Below are 24849 nucleotides of genomic sequence, written 5' to 3'. Positions count from 1 at the left end.
CGCCGAAAGGCTAAACGGAGGGCTGCACAAACACAGCAAGGACCAAGTACAGAGAGCACAATAATCCCAAATAAACAGTTCGAGAGGAGGTCACAGGGGCTTACATGTCTTTACACTAATGCTCAGAGCATGGGAAATAAGCAAGACGAACTCCAACTCCTAGCACAGCACCACACATACGATGTCATAGGCATCACTGAAACCTGGTGGGATGACTCCCATCACTGGAATTTAACCATTGAGGGCTATAACCTCTTTCACAGAAATAGAACAAAGGGGAGAGGAGGGGGAGTAGCTTTATATGTCAAAAACAGTTACGTTGCAGAAGAATGGATGTCCAAAGAACTTCTAACTGAGCTAAAGCTCAAAAGTGACATGCACAAGAAGTGGAAAAGGGGAGAAATCACCAAAGAAGAATTCAAACGTATAGCCAACACCTGTAGGGAAAAGGTTCGCAAGGCTAAAGCGCAAAATGAGCTCAGGCTTGCCAGGGACATAAAAAACAACAAAAAAGGCTTTTTTGCTTACGTTGGTAGAAAAAGGAAGAAAAAGGAGGCGATAGGGCCATTGCAAGGAGAAGATGGGGTGATGGCGACAGGGGACAGGGAAAAGGCAGAACTGCTCAATGCCTTCTTTGCCTCGGTCTTCTCAGAAAAAGAAAGCCATCTTCAACCTCAGCAACACGAAATGGACGAAGGATTGGGGGAAATCCAACCCCAAATAGGGAGACACGTTGTCCAGGAACACCTGGCCTCTCTAAACGAATTCAAGTCCCCAGGGCCAGATCAGCTACACCCAAGAGTACTGAAGGAACTAGCGGAAGTTATTTCAGAACCACTGGCAATTATCTTCTAGAGTTCTTGGAGAACGGGAGAAGTCCCAGCAGATTGGAGGAGGGCGAATGTGGTCCCTATCTTCAAGAAGGGAAAAAAGAACGACCCAAACAATTACCGTCCGGCCAGCCTCACATCAATACCAGGCAAAATTCTGGAAAAGATCATTAAGGAAGTGGTCTGCGAACACTTAGAAACAAATGCGGTCATTGCTAATAGTCAACACGGATTTACCAAAAACAAGTCATGCCAGACTAATCTGATCTCTTTTTTCGATAGAGTTACAAGTTGGGTCGATACAGGGAATGCTGTGGATGTAGCGTACCTGGATTTCAGTAAGGCCTTCGACAAAGTCCCCCACGACCTTCTGGCAAACAAACTAGTAAAATGTGGGCTAGAAAAAACTACGGTTAGGTGGATCTGTAATTGGCTAAGCAAACGAACCCAAAGGGTGCTCACCAATGCGTCGTCTTCATCATGGAAAGAAGTGACAAGTGGAGTGCCGTAGGGCTCCGTCCTGGGCCCGGTTCTGTTCAACATCTTTATTAACGACTTAGACGAAGGGTTAGAAGGCACGATCATCAAGTTTGCAGACGACACAAAACTGGGAGGGATAGCTAACACTCCAGAAGACAGGAGCAGAATTCAAAACGATCTTGACAGACTAGAGAGATGGGCCAAAACTAACAAAATGAAGTTCAACAGGGACAAATGCAAGATACTTCACTTCGGCAGAAAAAATGGAAATCAAAGATACAGAATGGGGGACGCCTGGCTTGACAGCAGTGTGTGCGAAAAAGACCTTGGAGTCCTCGTGGACAACAAGTTAAACATGAGCCAACAATGTGATGCGGCTGCTAAAAAAGCCAATGGGATTCTGGCCTGCATCAATAGGGGAATAGCGTCTAGATCCAGGGAAGTTATGCTCCCCCTCTATTCTGCCTTGGTCAGACCACACCTGGAATACTGTGTCCAATTTTGGGCACCACAGTTGAAGGGAGATGTTGACAAGCTGGAAAGCGTCCAGAGGAGGGCAACTAAAATGATTAAGGGTCTGGAGAACAAGCCCTATGAGGAGCGGCTTAAAGAGCTGGGCATGTTTAGCCTGCAGAAGAGAAGGCTGAGAGGAGACATGATAGCCATGTACAAATATGTGAAGGGAAGTCATAGGGAAGAGGGAGCAAGCTTGTTTTCTGCTGCCCTGCAGACTAGGACACGGAACAATGGCTTCAAACTACAGGAAAGGAGATTCCACCTGAACATCAGGAAGAACTTCCTCACTGTGAGAGCTGTTCAACAGTGGAACTCTCTCCCCGGGGCCGTGGTGGAGGCTCCTTCCTTGGAGGCTTTTAAGCAGAGGCTGGATGGCCATCTGTCGGGGGTGCTTTGAATGCGATTTCCTGCTTCTTAGCAGGGGGTTGGACTAGATGGCCCATGTGGTCTCTTCCAACTCTACTATTCTATGATTCTATGATTCTATGATTCTATGATTTGCTTCTCTGATAAATGCTCACCATTTAAATAATGAGCTGGGAAGATCTCTGCCGTGCCTACAGCCTCAACTACCAAATTAGATAAACTAATGATCTGAGATAACACACCAAGTATGTTCACGTGGAGGGCAATCATTTGCCAAACGAAATTGACTGCAGATGCACTGATGCAACAAATGTGTTGCCCAATGCAACATTATCTAAGCAGAAAACTCAAGAACACATGAACAATAGAACGAATCTTTGAAAGATGCCATATCAAGTGGTAAGCACTGACATGGCAGGCTGCAAAACATCACACTCATGATTCACGACAGTTTCAGCCTACTTAAGTTGTTATACCAATCTGACTTAGGCTTGCCCCAACCTACACACTACACACTCCATTCACATAAAAGCTGTCTACAAGGAATCATCTAGCCCATCTGTCTCCAACAATGGCCAACCAGATTTCTTTTTACAATATGGGTTGTCAAAATACATTAAGTATTCAGCAATATGCCATGAATTACATGAGGAAAAATTACACATGACAAAAACCTGTTCCACAATAACGCACACCCACAAACACAGTCAATTTTAACTTAAGACAAAATCAACAGAAGCATATAAAACTACCACTATTAGAATAGAGGTTTAAAAAAAAACTCCTCTCAATATGGAAAATATTAAACACTCAATTTCAGCTTTTTTGACATTAAAATTAAATTAGGAATTAGCTCTGGTAATGCTTTTGTTTTCTTTGAGTGATCTCATCTCTCAATATCTTTTCAGCTGTCAGGCTAAATGCAAGCCCAAGCAATTATTATGTGTCTGGGCATCTGAGCAAGATAAGGTTACTTATGTAAATGTTGGTGTTAATTAAGTGCTGCCCTCAGCATTCTGGCAAGAGCCTAGTGCCGCCTTTTGTTGTGCAAAATTCAGCCCCCAAAGCTATTCTTTTGGTGCCCAACTTAACCTCAAAGAGCAAGATCTATTGTGATTGGCTGCAGCCTGCGCACATGGATGGCTGCCCCATAGCAGGGTGGCATCAGCAAATAAGACTTGGTGATCAGTGACTGAGCAGATGTTGCATTGTAATTAGAAGGTGAAATGGTAATAAAAATCTAGGCATGAGCAAAATCTACATACCTTAGAGGGGTCCGGTAATGTGTTTCATGCTGGCTCAGCAAGATGACACTTTCTAAAATAACTAACAAACACGCTGTTCTCTAAGGAACAGTTTTAAAATAATGATAAAGCCCCTACCGTAGTTCTTTACTCATAACATTCATTGTGATAGATGTATCCCTACAATATAATACAGTTTTAATACAGTCTTATAATGAAAAAGTAATAAAGTTCTATGGTGGCTTGACATTTTATTCTTTGTCATTCCATCTCCCCCACAAAGATTGAAAAAAAAAAAACCTGTCTCCCCACCCCAGTACGAGAATGCTCATGCTTTTGCTTTCTGTAAATACAGAGACAGGAGTAGGTAATCCCCTTCTTCCTAAAAAGGAATGCTGTGTAGATGAATGACAGTGTTTCTAATATCAGAACAATTTGTTATTTCAATAGTGATCTAATTTTATGTGATAAACAAAGGGCAACCACACACAAATTTCTGTATAACAGTATGGAGTTCAAGCTGGTTTTCACAGGAATGTAAGTCTTTACTAGGTTTCTTCTTGGAGATAGCAATGAGTATTTCAGAAATTTCCTTCCTACTACAAGAGAGTTAGAATATCAGACAGTTTTTGAAGATTATTTGCAATACAAAATGTTTTCTGTGCAGAACTTGTATAGCATTTTCTGTCCAGGAAACATAATTTTTGGTGTGGAAAATAATTTCAACATGAACATATTAATTTCTCCACAGAAAATGCAAAAAGTCCCAATGTTTAAATGTGGAAAATAGCATTTTCTGTACAACAATTAATATTTCTGCACTATTTCACACACAGAAAATGTAGTTTCACAAATTAAGATACATATGATGCAAAGCAATCATATGTGAATTTTGTGCAAAGCAATCATATGTGAATATTGCACACATTTAAGCCCTGATGTGCAAAGAATCTCATCAGTCTGGGATTCTGCTCATCAATGTTCCGTATCACCTCAAAAACATGTTTTTTTGACCATTTTTCATTTCAAATATTCTTTTCATCCATAGATCTACACATATTCCTTCTAAACAAGATGATAGATTGTGAACAGTATAAATCCATTAAATTTCCATGGCCTTACACGTAGGACTGAAAGCAGAATAATGACACCTTTCAGGGTCAACCTTGAGTTCCAGTGAAGGCTGGACAGTGAAAGTTGGACAATGTAATGGATAGCTAAAAATTAACGTGACTGTAACTGGAATGGCCCATGGACTCTGGTTGTTTTAATTGCTGTTTTAAATCCTGTTTTAATTGTATTTATATGCTTTTGTTTTATGATTACTGACTGAATGTTTAATGAATTTATAATTTATATGTTTATGTTTCAACGTAGCATCGAATTGTGCCAAGTTGTAAGCCATTCTGAGTCCCCCTTGGGGTGAGAAGGGCGGGATAGAAATATGGTGAATAATAATAAATAATAAATGAGTTTGCACGTATCTAAATCTAGGCAATGCGCTTACAAATATTAGTTTTCAGTCATGTAGATGTGCCTATAACACATACGACAGAACTTTCCAAACATTTCATATTAGTGACACACTTTTTAGACATGCATCATTTTGCAACACATTAATTCTGCTTTACGAGCAAACTGGAGGTTAAACCAATCCTTTAAAAGAGATATGGACACATACTTAAATTGTCACAGTGATCTATTGGGAAAATATCCCCCTGACCAGGTGTCCTATCCCTCAGTTTACAGAGTTTGAGTGTGCATTATTTATCTAAAGGTGGGGAGCTGGGACAAAATAGGGATTCTGTTAGTGTACTGCCCACCTGAGAATGGAGGAGTTTTCTGTGGTTCCATTGTCATGGACAGATTGCTATCTGATCAGGTTTAGACTGGCTGGGATTCAGAATCTCTGCATGGGTGGGGACCCATTAAGATGGTCTGTCCCAGGGGGCTTATGGATCCATATGGATTCCTAATGGCTCTTGGGAAATTTCCCACTACCCTGGCAGGGGATCCTGTTAAAACCCTGCACAATCTCTGAAATGGGGAAATGATGAGGGTGGTAGACACGATTGCTCCGAAGTGTCCCTTCTCACAAAGTGCAGGTGCACCAGCACCTTGGTTCACTAAGAAGCTGGCAGCACAGAAATGTGTGAGATGGAGAACTAGAATTAGATCCACTGGGGGAGGGGGACAACAGCATTGCGAACAGTACTTTATCCATGACCGCAGGGAACCACCAAAAGGCTAAACTGAGGGATGCACAAACACAACAAAGACCAAGTAGCAAGAGCACAATAATCCCAATGAATAGTTCAGGGGAAGATCCACAGAGGAGGGGAAATAAACAAGACAAACTCCAACTTTTAGCACAACACCACACTTATGATGTCATAGGCATCACTGAAACCTGATGGGATGACTCCTATCACTGGAATGTAGCCACCAAGAGATATAACCTCTTTCACAGAAACAGAACAAAGGGGAGAGGGGGAGTAGCCTTATATGTCAAAAACAGTTACACCACAGAAGAGATGCAAGATTTCAATCTGGGAAACAAGCTTGAAAGCATCTGGATAAGAATAAAGGGAACCGGTACTTTAAAAGATCTTGTCATGGGCATCTACTACAGACCTGCAAGCCAGGCTGAAGAACTCGAAGAAGCCTTCTGTGAACAATTGACCAAAGAGGCACAAAGAAGAGATATCATAGTCATGGGCAATTTCAACTATTCCGATATTTGCTGGAAAACAAACTTGGCCAAGAGTACAAAGTCCAACAGATTTCTCACTTGCCTTGCAGACAATTTTATGGTCCAGAGGTAGAAGACGCAACAAGGGGATCAGCTATTCTTAATCCTATCCTAACAAATGCGGAGGACCTGATCAATGCAATCGGAAGTGGTCGGATCCTTAGGGGAAAGTGACCATGTGCTCCTGCAATTTGCAATACAAAGTTAGGCTGAAACTAATATAAGTCAAACCCGCATTCTGGACTCTAGGAGAGCTGACTTCCAAAAAATGAAGAAAATACTGAGCGGAATTCCGTGAACACCAATACGAAAAGACAAGAGAGTTAAGGATGAATGGGAGTTTTTCAAGAGTGAAATACTCAAGGTGCAATTGCAAACAGTGTCAACAAAGAAAAAAAAATAAGACAAGTGTAAAGAAGCCAGAATAAATGTTTAAAGAACTTCTAACTGGGCTAAGACTCAATAGATACATGCACAAGAAGTGGAAATGGGGAGAAATCACCAAAGAAGAATTAAAATGAATAACCAACTCCTGTAGCGAAAAGGTTCGCAAGGCTAAAGCGCAAAATGAGCTCAAGCTTGCCAGAGACATTAAAAACAATAAAAAGGGCTTCTTTGTTTACGTCGGTAGAAAAAGGAAGAACAAGGAGGCGATCAGGCCTCTGCGAGGAGAAGATGAGGTAATGCTGAAAGGGGATAGGGAAGAGGCAGAACTACTTAATGCCTACAAAAAGAAAGCCATCCTCAACCTCAGCAACATGGAAATGAAGGATTAGGGGAAATCCAACTCCAAATAGGGAAACAAGTTGTCCAGGAATACCTGGCTGCCCTAAACGAATTCAAATCCCCGGGGCTGGATCAGCTACATCCAAGAGTATTGAAGGAACTAGAGGGTTATTTTGGAACCACTGGCAATCATCTTTGAGGGGTGCTTTGAATACAATTTTCCTGCTTCTTGGCAGGGGTTTGGACTGGATGACCCACGAGGACTCTTCCAACTCTGTGATTCTATGACAGTGGCAGAGAACTCAGAGCAATTCTGACCAAAAACAAGCGAAGAAGTATCTGAAAATCTATGGTGGGGCAATAAAAGCAAAAAATAGCAATTTTTTTACATACAGCAGAGCCGTTTTGGGTAGTTAGACGTCTAATCCATCTTGGCCCAAAAGAGAATTTTGACCATACAACAGCATACTATGAGAAGCTTGCCCACCATTTTGCAGATAAGATCACTCGGATTCACTCTTAGGCGCCACAGTTGATACAGTTTCAGTGGATGTAACCTTGGCACCTGCTTGTCCTCTGTGTTGATGGATACCTTTCAATTTGTGCAGCCTGAGGATGTGGACAGGATTCTTAGAGAGTTGAGAGTTACCACATGTGCTCTAGACCCTTTCCCTTCCTGGCTTATAAAAGAGGCAAATGGGGGACTGGTGGAGTGAGTCAGGGAAGGGATTACTGCCTCCTTGCATCAGGGCAGGGTTCCTGCAGGCCTCAAGGAGGCTGTGGTAAGAATACCTCTGTAACAAAATGCCTAGTTATAATATAGAGTTTTAAATATGTTTGTTAATGTTGGGACTTGACCTACCTTATAGGGCTGGTGCGAGAGCAGCCATTTTGTGGTTCTCAGGGAGCAGCAGCACCAGGAGAGGAATTATTTTGCACAAGAGCAAGCTGATTGATCATATGCAAATGAGCGGGTGCTAAGATTTGAAAGATGAGAGAGTGAAGGATGGCAGCTGAAGAAAAAAAGAAAAACCCAACTGAACATTCTATGGGAGTTGAAGTCAGTAAGTGAGGGAGTTAGTTGGAGAGTCATGATACTTTGTTAGGCAGTAAGTAAGAGCCGGGGAGGACGTTAATGAAAGGTGGTTAGAGAAGTAGTCAGAAGAATAAGTTAAAAATAATCGAAGATCTGTATTTACGTAGTAATATCGCATTCCTTTTTATGAAGAAAAAGATTGGAGGAGAGTTGTAATGAAACATTGTTTCTTAACTACTAAATATTTATACCTTTGTGACCATTAATTACGCTTTTACCACAAGAACATTATAAATAAACTAAGTTACTGTTACTCTTTAAATAAAGACTCTTTCTCAGTATACTGAATATAATTCAAGAAGTCACAAAAGGTGGACGAAAGATTAAACAGTCATTTTCTTCTTTGGTGGTATGTTCGCGTAAGCAGATGACCTGAACTCTTCCTGACTGTTTTACATTTTTGATGCGATAATTAAGTAAGGGGACTTTTCTATTACGCAACAAGTTGGAAGTACCTCACATATTTAAATGTTGGCAGCAGAGGAATTGCTAACAAAATACTCCCTTGCCTGAAGGCTTCTGCAGGCATCACTAAGGATAAGGTGTGCGTCTCAACCTCTTAAAAAATCTTCCTTAGACACCTCTGTACAGAGCAGTCTCCAACCCCCCCCCCCCCCGCCATTTTTAGGCAATGTTCTGGAGTGTGTGGTGGCTTTGCAACTCCAAGGGTTCCTAGATGAGGCAGATTATCTAGATTCATTTCAGTCTGGTTTCAGGCCTGGTTATGGGACAGAGACAGCTTTGGTCACTTTGGTGGATGACCTACGCAGAAAACTAGACCAAGGGGAGGGGGGTTGTCCCTGCTGGTTCTCCTGGACCTTTCAGTGGCTTTCAATATCATCCACCATGTTATCCTCCTGGGTTGCCTTTCTGGAATGGGGCTTGGAGGTACTGTTCTTCAGTGGCTCCATTCTTTCCTGGAGGGACCTTCTCAGAAGGTGGTGCTGGGGGACTTCTGTTTGACTCCTTGGCCATTGGCCTATGGGGTCCCTCAGGGCTCCATGCTGTCCCCCATGTTGTCCAACATATACATGAAACCACTGGGAGAGGTCATCCGGAGTTTTGGAATGCGGTGCCATCTATATGGAGATGATTCCCAACTCTATCACTCCTTTTCACCTAATTCTAAGGAAGCAGTTCCTGTGCTAAACTGCTTCCTGGTAGATGTAATGGACTGGATGAGAGCAAACAAAATGAAGCTTAATCCAGACAAGACAGAGGTGCTCCTAGTCAGTTGTAAGACAGATCTAGGAATAGGGAGTCAGCCTGTGTTAGATGGGATTACATTCTTCCTGAAAACAGTTGGGGAGTACTCCTGAACTTGGCTCTGAACATGGAGGCCCAGGTATCAGCAGTGACCAGGAGTGCTTTTGCACAGTTAAAGCTAGTGCGCCAACTGCACCCATTCCTTGAGAAGTCAAATATGGCCATGGTGGTAAATGCCTTGGTTACATCTTGGTGGGACTACTGTAATGCGCTCTACATGGTGCTCAGAAACTTCAATTGGTCCAAAGAGCAGCAGCCAGACTGCTAACTGTGGTTGGCTACAGGGAGCATACAACTCCTCTGTCGCAACAGCTCCATGGCTGCCATCACGTTTCCAAGCACCTGTCGTACCGCAGCCTTGAGTTCACCTTGCTACAGCACACAAACCCCACAACAGGTTAGTCTTGATAGTTTATTAAAAATAGATGGAAGAAGTTCTTTAAAAAGCAAAGTAAGGCACCAAGAGTCAGTTACAAATATAGTCTTGAAGTATAAGTCCAGAGTTTACCAGGAATAAACAATATCCAAGAAGAGCATGACAAAAATCCAAGAGACATGAATACATGGCATCAGGGTAATCCAAAGCACAGCAAGGAACACTGGAGCTGCTTCTCCCATAGCAAGAAAGTTGCTTTGACAACCGCTTTTCCCCAAAGCATCCCTTTTAACAATCTCTGCAAAACATGAAAGCATTTCTCTGTCTCTGCACCTCCCCCCATCTGTTTGCAATCCTAGCACTATGCCGAACTCTTAATTCCAAACACTCAGCCCTATCTAAAGAGCCCATACTATCAAGGTCAGCTTGCTCGTTATTTTTCTGCGGCTCATTATTCATCTGGGAATCTTCCAACCTCCCTTCTCCCATTCCCATGTCAGTATGCACCTTGCTGGCTTCCGTGGTTTCAGGGCCATCCAGTCCAGCCCTATCTATGGAAAACTGAACTTGCATCATCTGTTGCTCCTCTTCCCAAACAGTAGGCCTTTCAGGCTGATTCTGAGTCTGAACCTGTCTTTTCTCAACAGAGTCAATCCTAGAACCAGACTAAGTCACAACAGCACCATTCAAAGTGCTGGCTTTGACCTATAAAACTCCAATTTGGTCCAGATTATCTGAAGGACCACCTATCTTTATATGAACCTGGGAGACATCTACGATCTACTGGGAGGGGGATCTTCTCTCAGTCCCACCACTCATTCACCCGCTTGGTGGGAACACGGGAGAGAGCCTTTTTGGTGGTCGCTCCCAGGCTGTGGAACTTTCTCCCAAGAGAAACCAGAATGGTCCCATCCCTGTTGGCCTTCCGTAAGCAGGCCAAGACCTTCCTCTGCCAACAGGCTTTTGGGAAATAGCAAGGAGAGGCTCTGGAGAGGGTGGGTGGGATGGGGGGGGGGGATTTGAGTTTTAAAGGCCATTTTAGTGCATTTGCTGTATTTTTAATTCTGTTTTTACCACACTGTTATTACTTAATTATTTTTTAACTTTTGTATTGTTCTTTTTAAACTGATGTTAGCTGCCTTGAGTCTCCTGGGAAGAAAGGCGGGATATAAATAAAGATAATAACTGTAATAATGAAATATGTGAGGACACAATGTATTTCATGAAAACCTTTCATTTATATATATTTAAAATATATGAATTGTAAGATGTCCGATCTTAGAGACTAAGCAGGGTCAGGTTTGGCTAGTACTTGAAACCCTTTCAAGTACTAGCCAAACCTGACCCTGCTTAGTCTCTAAGATCAGACACCATGTGACAAAAAAGTCAAACAAAGAAACAAAATCAACACAAAAACCCTTACTTGTTTATGAGACAGTTTGATAGTTATAGTATTTCCTATGATAACTACAAACACTGAAGCAGGTACATGAATAACTATCACAGGACTTGAGAGCTTTTTCTGGAAAAGTGTTTTACCTTAAGGAAATTCTTAATTCCTAGAGTTGCCCTAACATGGTGTGGGATATGAATATAGTGATTCATCATTTGGGCACATTGAGAAGAGTAAACAGATATTAAGTAATAGTAGGTACAATAGACACTCAGTGAACAGGAACTCAAGCAATCATAATTCTCAATTAACCAGCAAAAAAATAAAAGAAACATACTTTAGATGTTTAAAAAGCTGTTTTTATATTATAAAACAGTAAAATTAGGTTGCCTTATGTTAAGTTTGTCTTTATTTGCTTTTAATTACTGTATTTCAATGTTACAATCAAGTCAATACAAAGTTCATTGTATGATATGGGATGCAGTATTAGTTTGGCCTATTGTTAATGGTAACTCTCAACCAGTCAGAAACTACATTTATTCGGCATCTATCAATCCCCAGGGGTGCCGGTTATTGTAGTTACAATACTATGAAGCTTATTGTTTCATAGTACTTTAACTACAATAGACTCTGAATAGTACAACTAGTGAGTGAATGTCTGAGGCTGCAATATTTCAGAAGCTACTAATTTTTGGATTTAATTCTTCCCCTAGGTAGAATACTTTGTAGTTGTTGTTAACTATCTTCAAGTCAACTTCAATTTATGGCACCAGATGAGTGAGAGACCTCCAAGCTACCCTATTCTCAACAGCCCTACTCAGATCTTGCAGACTCAGAGCCATTTATTAATAAGCATTTTATGGAATATTCCATGATGATGATGATGATGATGATGATAAAATTGTAGACTCTGCAAGGAAGCAGATGAAACAATAGATCACATCCTCAGCTGAAAGTGCAAGAAAATTGCACAGACAGACTACAAGCAGAGGCATAACACCGTTGCTCAGATGATTCATTGGAACTTGTGCCACAAATACCATCTGCCTGCGACAAAGAACTGGTGGGATCACAAGCAAGAAAACGTTACAGAGAATAAACATGTCAAGCTACTCTGGGGCTTCCGAATTCAGACAGACAGAGTTTTGGAGCACAGTACTCCTGACCTCACGATCGTGTTAAAAAAGAAAGTATGGATTGTCGATGTTGCAATCCCAGGATCAGCAGGATTGAAGAAAAACAACTAGAAAAGCTGACACGATATGAGGACTTAAAGATCGAATTGCAAAGACTCTGGCACAAGCCAGTCAAGGTGGTCCCAGTGGTGATTGACACACTGGGTGCAGTGCCTAAAGACCTTGGCCTGCACTTAAACACAATCGGTGCTGACAAAATTACCATCTGCCAGCTGCAGGCGGCCACCTTACTGGGATCTGCACGCATTATTCGCCGATACATCACACAGTCCTAGACACTTCGGAAGTGTCCGACGTGTGATCCAATACAACAGCCAGCAGAGTGTCTGCTGTGGACTCATCTTGTTGTGTTTCAAGTAATAATAATACTTTATTTTTACCCCGTCCTATCTCTCCAAGGGACTCAGGGTGGTTAATGGAATAGTGGAACTTGATTTCTAGCATATTAATTTTCCAACTCTTATCTTCAATAATCTTTTGCTACTGCCTCTGTTTCACTTATTTAACAAAAGTTCATGCCCTAAAGAATTATGTACCACTGTTCATTTTTATTAGCTATTTTATGTTTTCACCACAGCTATTTTCACAGTGTAGCATGACTGGTTGGTATGAGTTAAGATCAAGACCTCCTGATGAATCATAGCTGGACCTTTTATGGATACTGAACTGCTACTATAAAACAACACTGATGTAAAATGATCCTGCTGTGCCTTCCACCTCTCATATCTGTTCAATGTCCCATTCAAGAGGTAGGCACCGAACAACTGTGCTCACCTTTCACCTTGGAAGTCTTGAGCTCAGTATCTTTTATTCCAAGGAAAAACCCAAACAGAAACTTGTAAGTACTATCTTGCACCTTCTTTGAGAAGGTGACAAAACTTCTTTTTAATATGGTTTTTTCATTTTTAAAATTTCACATAAATGTATTTATCAATATATTTAATTCTAAATTCAGACCTAGCACTTCTTCAAACCTGGAAACAAACATCATCCTTACCTCATTGGACCACTTTTCGTCTCCTGGCAGATTATAAATATTTAGTGACATCAAATAGCTTCATCTAATGGCTGAAATGTTAGCACAGCCATATCAGACATCAGTGAACATGAATGCATATTCACCAATTTAACAATACAATAGTCTATTTTTGTGCTAAATGGTATATTATTGGGATAGGAACAAAATCTGTCTTGCAATCTTGGTATCCGTTCAATATTGTTTTATTCCCACCCCACCCCCTTGATTCTCATAGAAAAAGGAACAAATTGAGAAGTCTTCAAATAGCATGGAACAAGAAGGAAGGGGGACAGGTTTAGAACCTGTTCCATGTACCCAGTTTTGCAATCAAAAGTAGACCCCTTTATCCCTACATTTTAGTCAACCAGAAAATTGTATACTTTGTAAACCCATACATGTCTAGTCTGGCTTTCAGACTTAGGAGACACTATTGACTCATGCATCACTGGTTTTGTAGTTTAACTCTTTTTCCATTTGTCAACTTCCTGTCAAATGTAATTAATACATATATCATTCAAAATGATATATATATATCATTCAAAAATAAATATATCTATTTTATGCTTGAAACTGACACATTGTCTGTAGAGCCACATCGACAGCATATGCCCAATAAAGTAGATGCACAGTGGGAAGGGGACCAAGAGTGGTATATAGATGATTGGCAAGCTCTGCCTACAACTGAAACAACAGATGCTGCTATAGGACGGGGCTGAATGCCATTGACAGCTGTGTGGGGGAAGTGAGCAATACACCTACTCACAATGGACCTGTATCTTTACTGCTGTGCAGCTGGTACAGTCGCTAGTCCTTCACTGAAGTTCTCTGCAATCACCAAAATCTATTCACCAATTAAAATAAACTCCTGCTTAGTATCCTGATCAAAAGCATGCCCATCTGTCAGATGCACAGGAGGAAAGCACTCACGCTAGTTTTTGACAATTGTGAAATTGGCAGAGTCTTTTCCAGAGTACAAGGAAATAAAATAGAGTTGAAAAGAATTTACTCAAACCTATTTATTTAATTTTAAAGATTTTGCTCATTAAACCAGTCACCAAGAATCTAATATTTTGGAACCAAACAAGATACAATGCAGAGAAAAGCTCAGTTGCCCTTGTCCTATTGAGATGGCCCCTGCTACTTTTCTTAGAAACCAGCTGATATATTGCATTTTACTTCAGTTTCGAGGATGAGTAGAAAAAATACCAATCTGTTCTTTTCTCCCTGCTGTGCATTCTTTGAAAAGTAGCAAAGCCTGGGGGCAAGTTAAGAGGTGATAACCCTACTGGAAGTGTGGTTTTTGGATCTTCTAGAAGCTCCTTTGCCCTTTCTTCAAAGTCCTAGGGCAAAAGTCTCCTTTAGATGCAACAAAAAAAGGTCTTGCTTCTTGAGCTGGCTGAAAACCCACTCATTTAACAGAAGGGGGGGGGGGAGTTCCATTCCACCCCTCAGCAAGGAACTAGTTTGAGATTTCTACAAATACACCATGCTATTGTTCACAGTTGGGATGAGAAGCAGATATTATACCAGACAGTGTTTCTCCATTCCCAAAGGATTTGGACCATAGTGCACAGATAAAGGTGTCAAGTATGAGAGTGTGTAAAAATAGCCAAGAAAGCACATACATTTTAACCAAATTAAATATTGCAAGGTATCTTTTCTCCTTGGAGAAGAATAACACTTTAAATATCTCTGGAGGAGAGACAGGTTTAAAAGGCATCAGCTATGTTGAATTTTAATCGCAACTGCCAACATAATTATATTTTATACTCCTGTCTGAAAAAAATCTTCCCTCAAATATTTTTAATCTTAATTAATATGCAAAAAGAAATCTCTTTTATGTCCTGAATAAAGTAATAAATGCTTACATTTTTTATGTAATCAATTACAATCTAATTCAGAACAAACAATTATAAAACTATTAAACTGTATATCCATATAACACATAATCAAAGGTGCTCATTAAGGTACATCACAAGTTCTTCAATACCTTAAAATAAGCTTGGAACATAATTATGTACTATGGTTGTTTAATGGAGTTAACAGAATGAGATCGTGCTATAACAGGAATGCTGATACAATAAAAACAGCATCATGAGTCATGGTGAAAAAACCCTACAATTTCAATTTTTCATTCAACACCAGTATTTAAAGACATTACAATTCACACACATTTTTCTTATACTCTGACATAGGCTTTTGGTCCAGTGCTTTAGCTGAATTCCTTCAATAAAGGGTCCTCAAACTTTTAAAGCAAAGGGCCAGTTCCCTCTGACTGTTAGGGAGCCAAACTATAGTTCGAAAGAAACATTAATGATTTCTATACACACTGCACATATCCTATTTGTAGTGCAAAAAAAAAAAAAACCCATGAAAGAACAATGCAATATAAAAATTAAAGAACAATTTTAGCTAACATAAACTAACCAGTATTTCAATGGGAAGTGTGGGCCTGCTTTTGGCTGATGAAATAGGCAAGTTAATTAGGATTGTTGTGTGCTTTCAAGTCATTTCAGACTTAGGGTGACCATAAGTCTAAGGTTTAGGGCGACCATAAGTCTAAGGTTTAGGGCGACCATAAGTCTAAGGTTTAGGGTGACCATAAGTCTAAGGTTTAGGGCGACCCTAAGTCTAAGGTGGGGGCCAGGTAAATGACATTGAAGGGCTGCATGTGGCTTTTGGGTTTTCGTTTCAGGAATCCTGTTTTAATCCAATATTTTAACTAAATAGACTAAGAAAACAATTGTTTTTTAAAAATGAGATTCAAAATGGTTATAATGAAAAAGCAAACCAGTCTTAACAACAATAAAAGACTAAAAGGAACATCATCAATTTAGGTGATAGATAAAATCTAGGTGAAATGTATTAGCTCTCTGGCTACTTAGATATTTTTAACATCCTATTAAGATAGTGTCAGGTGGGAAATGTGTCAGATTTCAAAAAGAACTTTGAACATTTTGTTGTTGCTGTTATTTGCACTCTTGTTGTGCCTAAATATAACACTGAAAACAGATATTGTGTTTCCTTTACAATTTTTTGTGTACCAAATAGATTTTTTATGCTGATCACAGAAATAACTTCAAAATTGTCATATCACATAAGGTTTTTTGAAAAACAGTAAATTTTGTTTTACAATTATTGTGAAATTTTGAAATATTTCTTTGTTCGACAGTATTTTTGACAGCCATAACCAACATTATGTAACATATAACAGAGACTCAGTCTGTTAAAATACCTAGATTATTTATTGACTCATGATTCATATAATAATAGAATAATAAAGTTGGAAGAGACCACATGGGCCATCTAGTCTAACCCTCTGCCATGCAGGAAAGGTACAATCAAAGTACCCCTCACAGATTCCTAAATTTCATGGCTGTTTTGCTGCACAGCGGCAATATCAACCCTTCTATACCTATTGGGCATGCAATTCATATGAAAACATGCGACTTCTGCTGAACTGCTTTCAATACTCAAAGCACAACTAGAATTTGTGTGGTGATCTTAAGATAGTTGCAATTCTACTGGGTCTGCAGCTTGGTTACACAAAGTATTGCTGTTTCCTTTGTGAGTGGGACAGTTGAGCAAGAGATTTGCATTATATCAGAAAAGACTGGCCTCCCCGTAATAAATTGGTTCCATGGCAGAAGAATGTTGCAAATGACCCACTGGATGTTCCAAATAAGATATTTCTCCCTCCTTTACTTACCAAACTCAAACTAATGAAAAACTTCAATAAGGCAAAGAACGAGCAAAGTGAAGTCTTAATTTATTTGTGACAGATGTTTCCATGCATGTGATGTGAAGATAAAAAAGGTGTTTTCATTAGCCCACAAATCCGAGATGTGATGAAGGATAGCCACTTTGATGGTCTTCTACAGGGTGCAGAACATGCTGTGTGGATAGTCTTCAAGAATATTGTTGGTAACTTTCTAAGCAACTATACAGCACCAGTTTATGTCCAACAGGTAGAAAGTCTGTTTCAGGCATACAAATCAATGAAGTGCAACATGTCACTGAAGATACATTTTCTTCATTCCCTCTTGGACTTCTTTCCAGACAACCTGGGTGCTGTGAGCGACCAGCATGGTGAAAGTCTTCATCAGGCCATTGACAAGATGGAGAAATGGTATAAGGGGAAGTGGAATCCGTCTACACTGATTGACTATTGTTGGACTCTCATTCGCAAAGTGTCAGACGGTGATTCCAAACAAAAATCTACAGCAAAACATTTTTAGTTTTGTTTCCTGATGAAACCATTACTGTCATAGTGTGTGCCGCTATAGACATATAACAATGATAATTCACAGCAACCGATATAGCAATGCTTAGGATGTATCACCTTTTTCTTGAAAACTGTATGTGCTACAGACATAATAAATACATAGTTGTATTCAGAGTGTTAAAATCTACTTGGTTCACCCAAAATTGTGGAGGAAACAAAACATTCCCAAAAATGTGTTGACCAGTGTAATTTATGACTGTTTGGGTGGATGGGCGTGCCTTCAGATCACCTGTTGTCTCAAGGCAAACACATACATTTCATAGCCTTTTCTAATTCAAGGAATACACAGAGGTGGCTTAAACATTTCCTTCTTTTTAGACCAGTAGTTCCCAACCTTTGGGTCTCCAGGTGTTTTGGACTTCAACTCCCAGAAATCCCAGCCAGCTTACCAGCCGTTAGCAACTGTAGGAGCTGAAGTCCAAAACATCTGGAGGCCCACAGGTTGTGAACCACTGTTTTCACCAGTTGCTGAATCCACTTCAAGTTTTATTCTACCTAACTTGCAAAATGGGGTAGGGTTCAGCACTTTGGATAGCTTGTTTAAACGGGGTTTCTCAAACTGTGGTCTTCCAGATGTTTTGGACTTCAGTTCCCACAATTCCTGAACAGCTGATAAGTTGGCTGGGATTTCTGGGAGCTGAAGTCCAAAACACCTGGAGGAGCACACTTTGAGAAACACTGGAGTAAAGGACATTTGCACTATATCACTCTGTGTATGTACCTTCAAGTTGCTTCTTAGCTTATGGAATTCGTAGGAATTTAATTAGGTTTTCTTAGGCAAGGAATTTCCTTCTTACAGCACCTGGTATTCATTGGTCATCTCTCATCCAAGTAGTAACCAGGATTGACTTTTCTTGGCTACCACTGTCAGACAGGTTTTGGTGGCTTTAAGATCTTTAGGGTTTCTGGCTGGGTGTACCAGGATCTTTTAAATATCAAAATTCAATGCAAATATATGTGAAATAATCATAAGGTAACGTCAAAACATATGGGGTGAGAATCTACAACCAGCTCTGCCCCTTTGAAAGTTTGGGAAATAGCTTCCGTATTACCTCATCACCCCTCTCATTTAGACAATAAACGCGGAAGTTGTGGACTATGAATTCAAATAATATAGTAAAGGACAGACTATTAATGCCATAAAGAGAATGCCCCCATGGAAACTTGTATTGCCAGTATTAGTGTTTTAATACTGAGAGAGAACCAAATCTTAGAAGAGTATAACTAAATAGATTATTCCTTGCCAACATTATCTCTGCAGAGTTTCAAGCTGTTCATTACAGTAGGGCAAGGAACTAAGGAAGAGTCACTACAAAAACATAAAACACTGAACTGGAAACCTAAAATGCTGCTGTCAGAAAGTCTTTATACTGCAGAGCAAATTTTATATTTAATTTGATTCAGACTACTGATTTAAACACAACTGATTTTAATTCAGTTTTCAGTTTAATCAGCCAGCAGTGAAATACTGTGCAGATATCTCAAATTGTTAAGTTTTATAGTCAATTACTTAAATCCAACTGTTAGTCCCAATTGCAATAGACCCACCAAATCAATGGGTACAGTAGAGTCTCACTTATCCAACATAAACGGGCCGGCAGAACATTGGATAAGCGAATATGTTGGATAATAAGGAGAGATGAAGGATAAGCCTGTTAAACATCAAATTAGGTTATGATTTTACAAATTAAGCACCAAAACATCATGTTATACAACAAATTTGACAGAAAAAGTAGTTCAATATGCAGTAATGCTACGTAGTAATTATTGTATTTATGAATTTAGCACCAAAAAATCACGATATATTGAAAACATTGACTACAAAAATGCGTTGGATAACCCAGAACGTTGGATAAGCAAATGTTGGATAAGTGAGACTCTACTGTATTTGGTAAATTTATGTGAATTTCACTGATTCAGTGAGTCATCTTTGGTTGGGATTAACACTGGATGCGATATTCTCAGAAACTATACAGTTTCTGGAAAACCTACCTATAACCTATAGAAAGAAACAGGAATATAACAATTAAAGAGAAAATAAAGTACTATTAACGTAAACAATGGCAGTAATATAAGAATAAGAGTGCCCTCTGGTTGTCTCTAACTGGCCCTTAAATTAATGTATTTCAGTCAAATTACCATTAGAAAAACAAGGAACCTCTTGTGAAGACCAAGGACCTACTCCTCTTTGAACAGAGGATTTTTCTCATAATGGTTATTATTATTAATATTAATATTTATTTATACCCTGCTTTATCTCCCCGCGAAGGGGACTCAAAGAGGCTTAACATAAAAGCATTAGTACACAATTTAAAATATACTAATATACAAACATTTAAACAGCATTAAATATAAACAGTATTTAAACATTACAGTTAAAAATCATTCAAACATATCAATGCATATTCAAAGTTAAAACCACAGTACCCCCTGACTAGATCTTAAACACTTTCATCTTTAAAAGCCAGCCTGAATAAAAAGGTTTTAGCCTGCTGCCAAAATGACAGCAGGGAGGTGGCCATTCTGGCTTCCCAGGGTAGGGAGTTCCAAAGTGGAGGGGCAGCCACCAAGAAGAAAGGCCCGCTCTCTCATTCTCATCAATTGAGCTTGAGATGGAGGTGGGACTGAAAGGGCCTCTCCTGAAGATCTCTGGGTCTGGGAATGTTAGTACAAGGGGATGCGGTCAGATAAATAGCCTGGACCTGGACTGGCTAAGGCTTTAAAGATCAGAACTGGCACTTTGAATTGTGCCCAGAAACAGACTGGCAACCAGTGAAACTGCTACAACAAGAAGGATGTCTGCTCCCTGTAGACAGCCCCAGTTAGCAAGCTGCAGCTCAACTGAAGTTTCTGAGCACTCTTCAGAGGCAGCCCCAAATAGCGTGTTGCAGTAATCCAGACAGGATGCACCTAAAGCATGGACCACTGTGGCCAGATCTGGCTTCTCAAGGAACGGGCAGAGTTAGTGCACTAATTTTAATTGTGCTAAGGCCCTCCTGGCCACCGCAGATACCTCCAGGTTCAGCACTGAGTCCAGAAGAACCCCTAAACTGCAGACCTGTGTCTTCAGGGAGAGTGTAACTCCATCCAACACAAGTTGAATCCCTATTCCCTGATCTGCCATCACACTGATCAGGAGCACATCTATCTTGTCTGGACTAACTTTCAGTTTGTTTGCCCTCATCCAGTCCATTACTGGTGACAGGTTTAGAGTCAGGACACCTTCCTTGGCTTTAGGTGGGAAAGAGTAGTAGAGCTGGATGCCATCTGCATATAAGTGGCATCACACTCCAAAACGCTGGATGACCTCTCCCAGCAGTTTCATGTATATGCTAAACAGCACAGGGGACAAAACAGAACCCCGAGGAACACCACAGGGGTTTGAACAATAGTCCCCCAGCATCACCTTCTGGAAACAGCCCTCGAGGAAGGAACAGAGCCATTGTAAAACAGTGCCTCCCAGTTCCATCTCAGCGAGATGACCCAGAAGGATACCATGGTCAATGGTATCGAAAGCTGCTGAGAGGTCCAGGAGAACCGACAGGAACACACTACCCTAGTCTAGCTCTCTGCGGAGGTCATCCACGAAGGCAACCAAAGCTGTCTCTGTTCCATAGCCAGGCCTGAAACCAAACTGAAATAGTTCAATAAGCTTCTGCACAAGAGGATTCCTCAACCTTTGGATCTATTGTAACCGCACACTGAATCACTTCATTTCTGTACTCACTGCCCTGAAGGATACACTTTGCCTAATATAGTGCTTTCAAATCTCATACTCTCAGGAAAAATAATATGCTGCTGAAACGTTCAAGAAATAGGATTGTCAAAACAATTTTCTTTCACCTTAAGAATGGGAGTTTATGGCCTTTGTAATGTGTTAAAATTCATGTTTACAACATTTAAGGAAGGTTCATTTTCTTTCACTGCAGTAGCAACTTTGTTATTGTTGTATGCATTCATGTTGTTTCTGACTTTCCCAACCACAAGGCAACTCTATCACAGAGCTGTCTTGACAAGTTTTGTTCTCAGAGACACCTTAATTAGTCAAAACAATTGAGATAAAGATAGGAAAGGAGCCTCTGTGATGTGGTGGTTTGAGAGTTGGATTACAACCCATAGAAACCCAGTCAGTCACACTCTCTCAGCCTCAGCGGGAGACAATGGTAAACCTCTTCCAGCCAAGAAAACCCTGATACAGGTCACCATAGATTGGAAATTACTTTAAGGTACACAAAACAACAATACTGGTAGTAAAGTAACATACTGTCAATTCATTAGCTAAGACAAATGAAAGAGGGCTACTTAACTGCTGAAATGCACCTCAAACTGGAAATACTGTATGGAGCCACAGTAAAAACAGGAGGATATTTCAATGGGCAATGGATGCTCTTCTGGGTCCAGTTTGCTTAGGTATGAACCTAACACATTAGCTTATCTTGGACTAATATTCAAGCACTTATTTTGGTTAGAATTATCTTATGAGCTGGGAAAAATTGGTATGAAAATCACAAGATTCCAGCAGAGCAGCGAGAAAAAAAGTTATTCCAGAACATTTGAAAGGTACTGTTGGTCCTTCCTCTACTGTCAACTGTCATCTTGAGGCAAAAATTCCAACCTGAACTGTTCCCACTCCAACCAAGTCTTATGAGAACTTTGACCTAAACTAATCTGCTTTTTTAAAAAGCAGCAAATTGTATGCCTAACTTGTCATGCTAATTGAGATTGTAAGATGGGCTGGGAGCCATTGGCCAAAGAGTAGAACCTAAATGTTTTAAATAGACAAATCTGTTTTTTTTAGTGCAATCCTATGAGAGGTTTTAGTCTAGTTAGGACTGCAGCAACTGATGAGAGCTTCATATGTTATTGTGGTGGTACAATGGGTTAGATCCTTGTGCTGCTGATCTGAAGGTCAGCAGTTTGAATCCATGGGACGGTGTGAGCTCCCACTATCAGCCCTAGCTCCTGCCAACCTAGCAGTTTGAAAACATGCAAATGTAAGTAAATAAATGGTACTGCTTTGGCAGGAAAGGCATAAGACGCTCCAAGCAGTCATGCCGGTCACACAACCAAGAGGTGACAACGCAAACTCCTCGGTTTGGAATTGGAGAAGAGTACCTCCCCCACAGCCAGAGATGAGCACCGCCTCCAGAGCTGGAAATGAAAGGAGAAGCCTTTGCCTTTGTCTGTGTATGTGCGTCTCATTGTATTGTAACAAGGCACTGAATGCTTGCATGTATCTGTCTATATACTCCAGTTGGCTCTGAGTCCCCAAGGGGAGAAGGGTGGAATATAAATAAAGTGTTGTTATTATTATTTTCTTACTGAAAATCCAATTCATACTATGGAAACAATGACTACTTACAGATTCTGGGCACATGTTGTCTGTATCAAGCAATGAATGTGTGCACGTGAAGGCAGAGCATGGAAAATTAATTCAAAGAACAGATATAATGCCATACAGAGACTATCCATAACTGAACAGTAGCAGGATGATATTCAAGGTCCCAGGCCCCTTCTATACTGCCATATATAATCCAGATTGTCAAAGCAGATTATCCACATTATCTGTTTTGAACTGGATTATACAATTCCACAATGCCATATAATCTAATTCAAAGCAGATAATCTGGATTTTATATGGCAGTGTAGAAGGGGCCCCAGAGAATCATCAATATACTGCTGCTCAGCTATGGACAACTTCAAAATATCATTACATATAGCTATTGTTCTTTAAAGCAACTTCCCACAGGTTCAAAAAATGGTAAACTGCTGTTATTTACTGCCATTAAGTCAATTTTGATTATGGCAACTCTATAAATGAGAGACATGGGGTAACTGGCTATTTTGATTAAGTCCATCCATTCTGGAATGTGATCCATGTCTTCTCTTATTGCCTTATTGAAAGTGTCCAGAGGACAGTGACTAAAATGATCAAGGGTCTGGAAAACAAGCCCTTCGAGGAGCTTGCAGAAGAGAAGGCTGAGAGGAGACACAATAGCCATGTATAAATATGTGAGAGGAAGTCATAGGAAGGATGAAGAAAGCTTGTTTTCTGCTGCCCTGGAGACTAGGACGCGGAACAATGGCTTCAAACTACAGGAAAGGAGATTCCATTTGAACATTCGGATGAATTTCCTCACTGTGAGAGCTGTTCAGCAGTGGAACTCTCTGCCCCGGAGTGTGGTGGAGGCTCCTTCTTTGGAGGCTTTTAAATAGAGGCTGGATGGCCATCTGTTGGGGGTGCTTTGAATGCGAATCTCCTGCTTCTTGACAGGGGGTTGGACTGGATGGCCCGTGAGGTCTCTTCCAACTCTAGGATTCTATTACTCTACTTTTCCAACCATTTTTGTCTTTTCTAGTGAGTCTGTTTTCTCATGCAGTATTTTAAGAACAGTCTTAAAATACTGCAAACTGTTTGTTATACTACTTTTGCATACTTTTGCTCCGATGTTCTTAAAGTTGCAGCAAGTTCTATGCAACTTGCCTTTAAGCCAGGAAAGTGGTTGGTACTGATTCATACCACTGAGCCCATTTCGTCCTGTACTGTCTGCACTGACTGTGCCCATCCCAGGCTTCCTAATCCTCCCTGGAGAGCCCAGCAGGGAATGAACTTGCTGGTAAAACAGGCGCTGTGCCATTCAAAGGGAAGACTTGAAGGCACACCAAGCAGGGCTTGTGGGCCCCTCTTTCTCCCACCGGTCTACCCAGTATAACCCAGTACAACCCCAGGCGTCACGGTCGAGCTACGCACCCAGAACTCGCTCTCCCTTCCTCCGCCGCCGCCGGGCAACCACTCGGTCTCCACGCCACACGACGCTTGGGACGGTTGCTAGGGGGGCCGAACCACTCCGGTCCCGGGGGTGGCGGCACACGGGTAAGGTCAGAGAAGCCCCTTTTGCCCTCCGATGTTGAAGCCTTCTTTATGACTTCCTAAAGAATTCTTTCTTAAATCTCGGATTTTTTTACCCCCTTTCAATATACCTGGTGTTTCGCTTCGCTAACCGTGATTTTTCTCACCCTCACATCTCCACAAACACCCCTCCGCGAGGGAGGAATTGGTAGCTTCCAAGTAAAGTCAAGGTGATGGTTGAGCGCCAAGAGTTTTCTCGTCTCCGTGCAAAAGTTTCTTTTATCTTTATGCCTACATAAATACATATAAATATACAAGATGTGGTATCTACCAGTCTCCATGGATACCGTTTAACAGAGTCTACTGTGTGTGTATTTAAACACCTATGTATATACACTAGACTATGTATGCATGTGTGTGTGTGAGTGTACTGTGTGTGTAGAGGGACAGTTTAT

At 40.7% G+C, this 24849-nt stretch overlaps 1 protein-coding gene across 3 annotated transcripts in view; it reads right to left on the bottom strand.

Annotated features, from left to right (window-relative positions):
* The window catches only part of dnah1 (dynein axonemal heavy chain 1), a 205563-nt gene extending 181173 nt beyond the window's left edge, over positions 1-24390 (bottom strand). For 2 of the 3 annotated variants that reach the window (XM_062970057.1, XM_062970058.1), the window contains exon 1: positions 24296-24388. The gene's annotated coding sequence lies outside the window, so the exon portion shown is untranslated. Of the gene's footprint in view, positions 1-24295 lie in introns of all 3 variants that reach the window. The other variant, XM_062970059.1, reaches the window with a different exon arrangement.
* Between the last annotated feature and the right edge of the window lie 459 nt (positions 24391-24849).

The sequence above is a fragment of the Anolis carolinensis genome, chromosome 2 (genome assembly GCF_035594765.1).
Source record: "Anolis carolinensis isolate JA03-04 chromosome 2, rAnoCar3.1.pri, whole genome shotgun sequence".
Classification (NCBI taxonomy): Eukaryota; Metazoa; Chordata; class Lepidosauria; order Squamata; family Dactyloidae; genus Anolis; species Anolis carolinensis.
The sequence above is the reverse complement of the archived record's forward strand: the minus strand, read 5'-3'. Positions and strand labels throughout refer to the sequence as shown.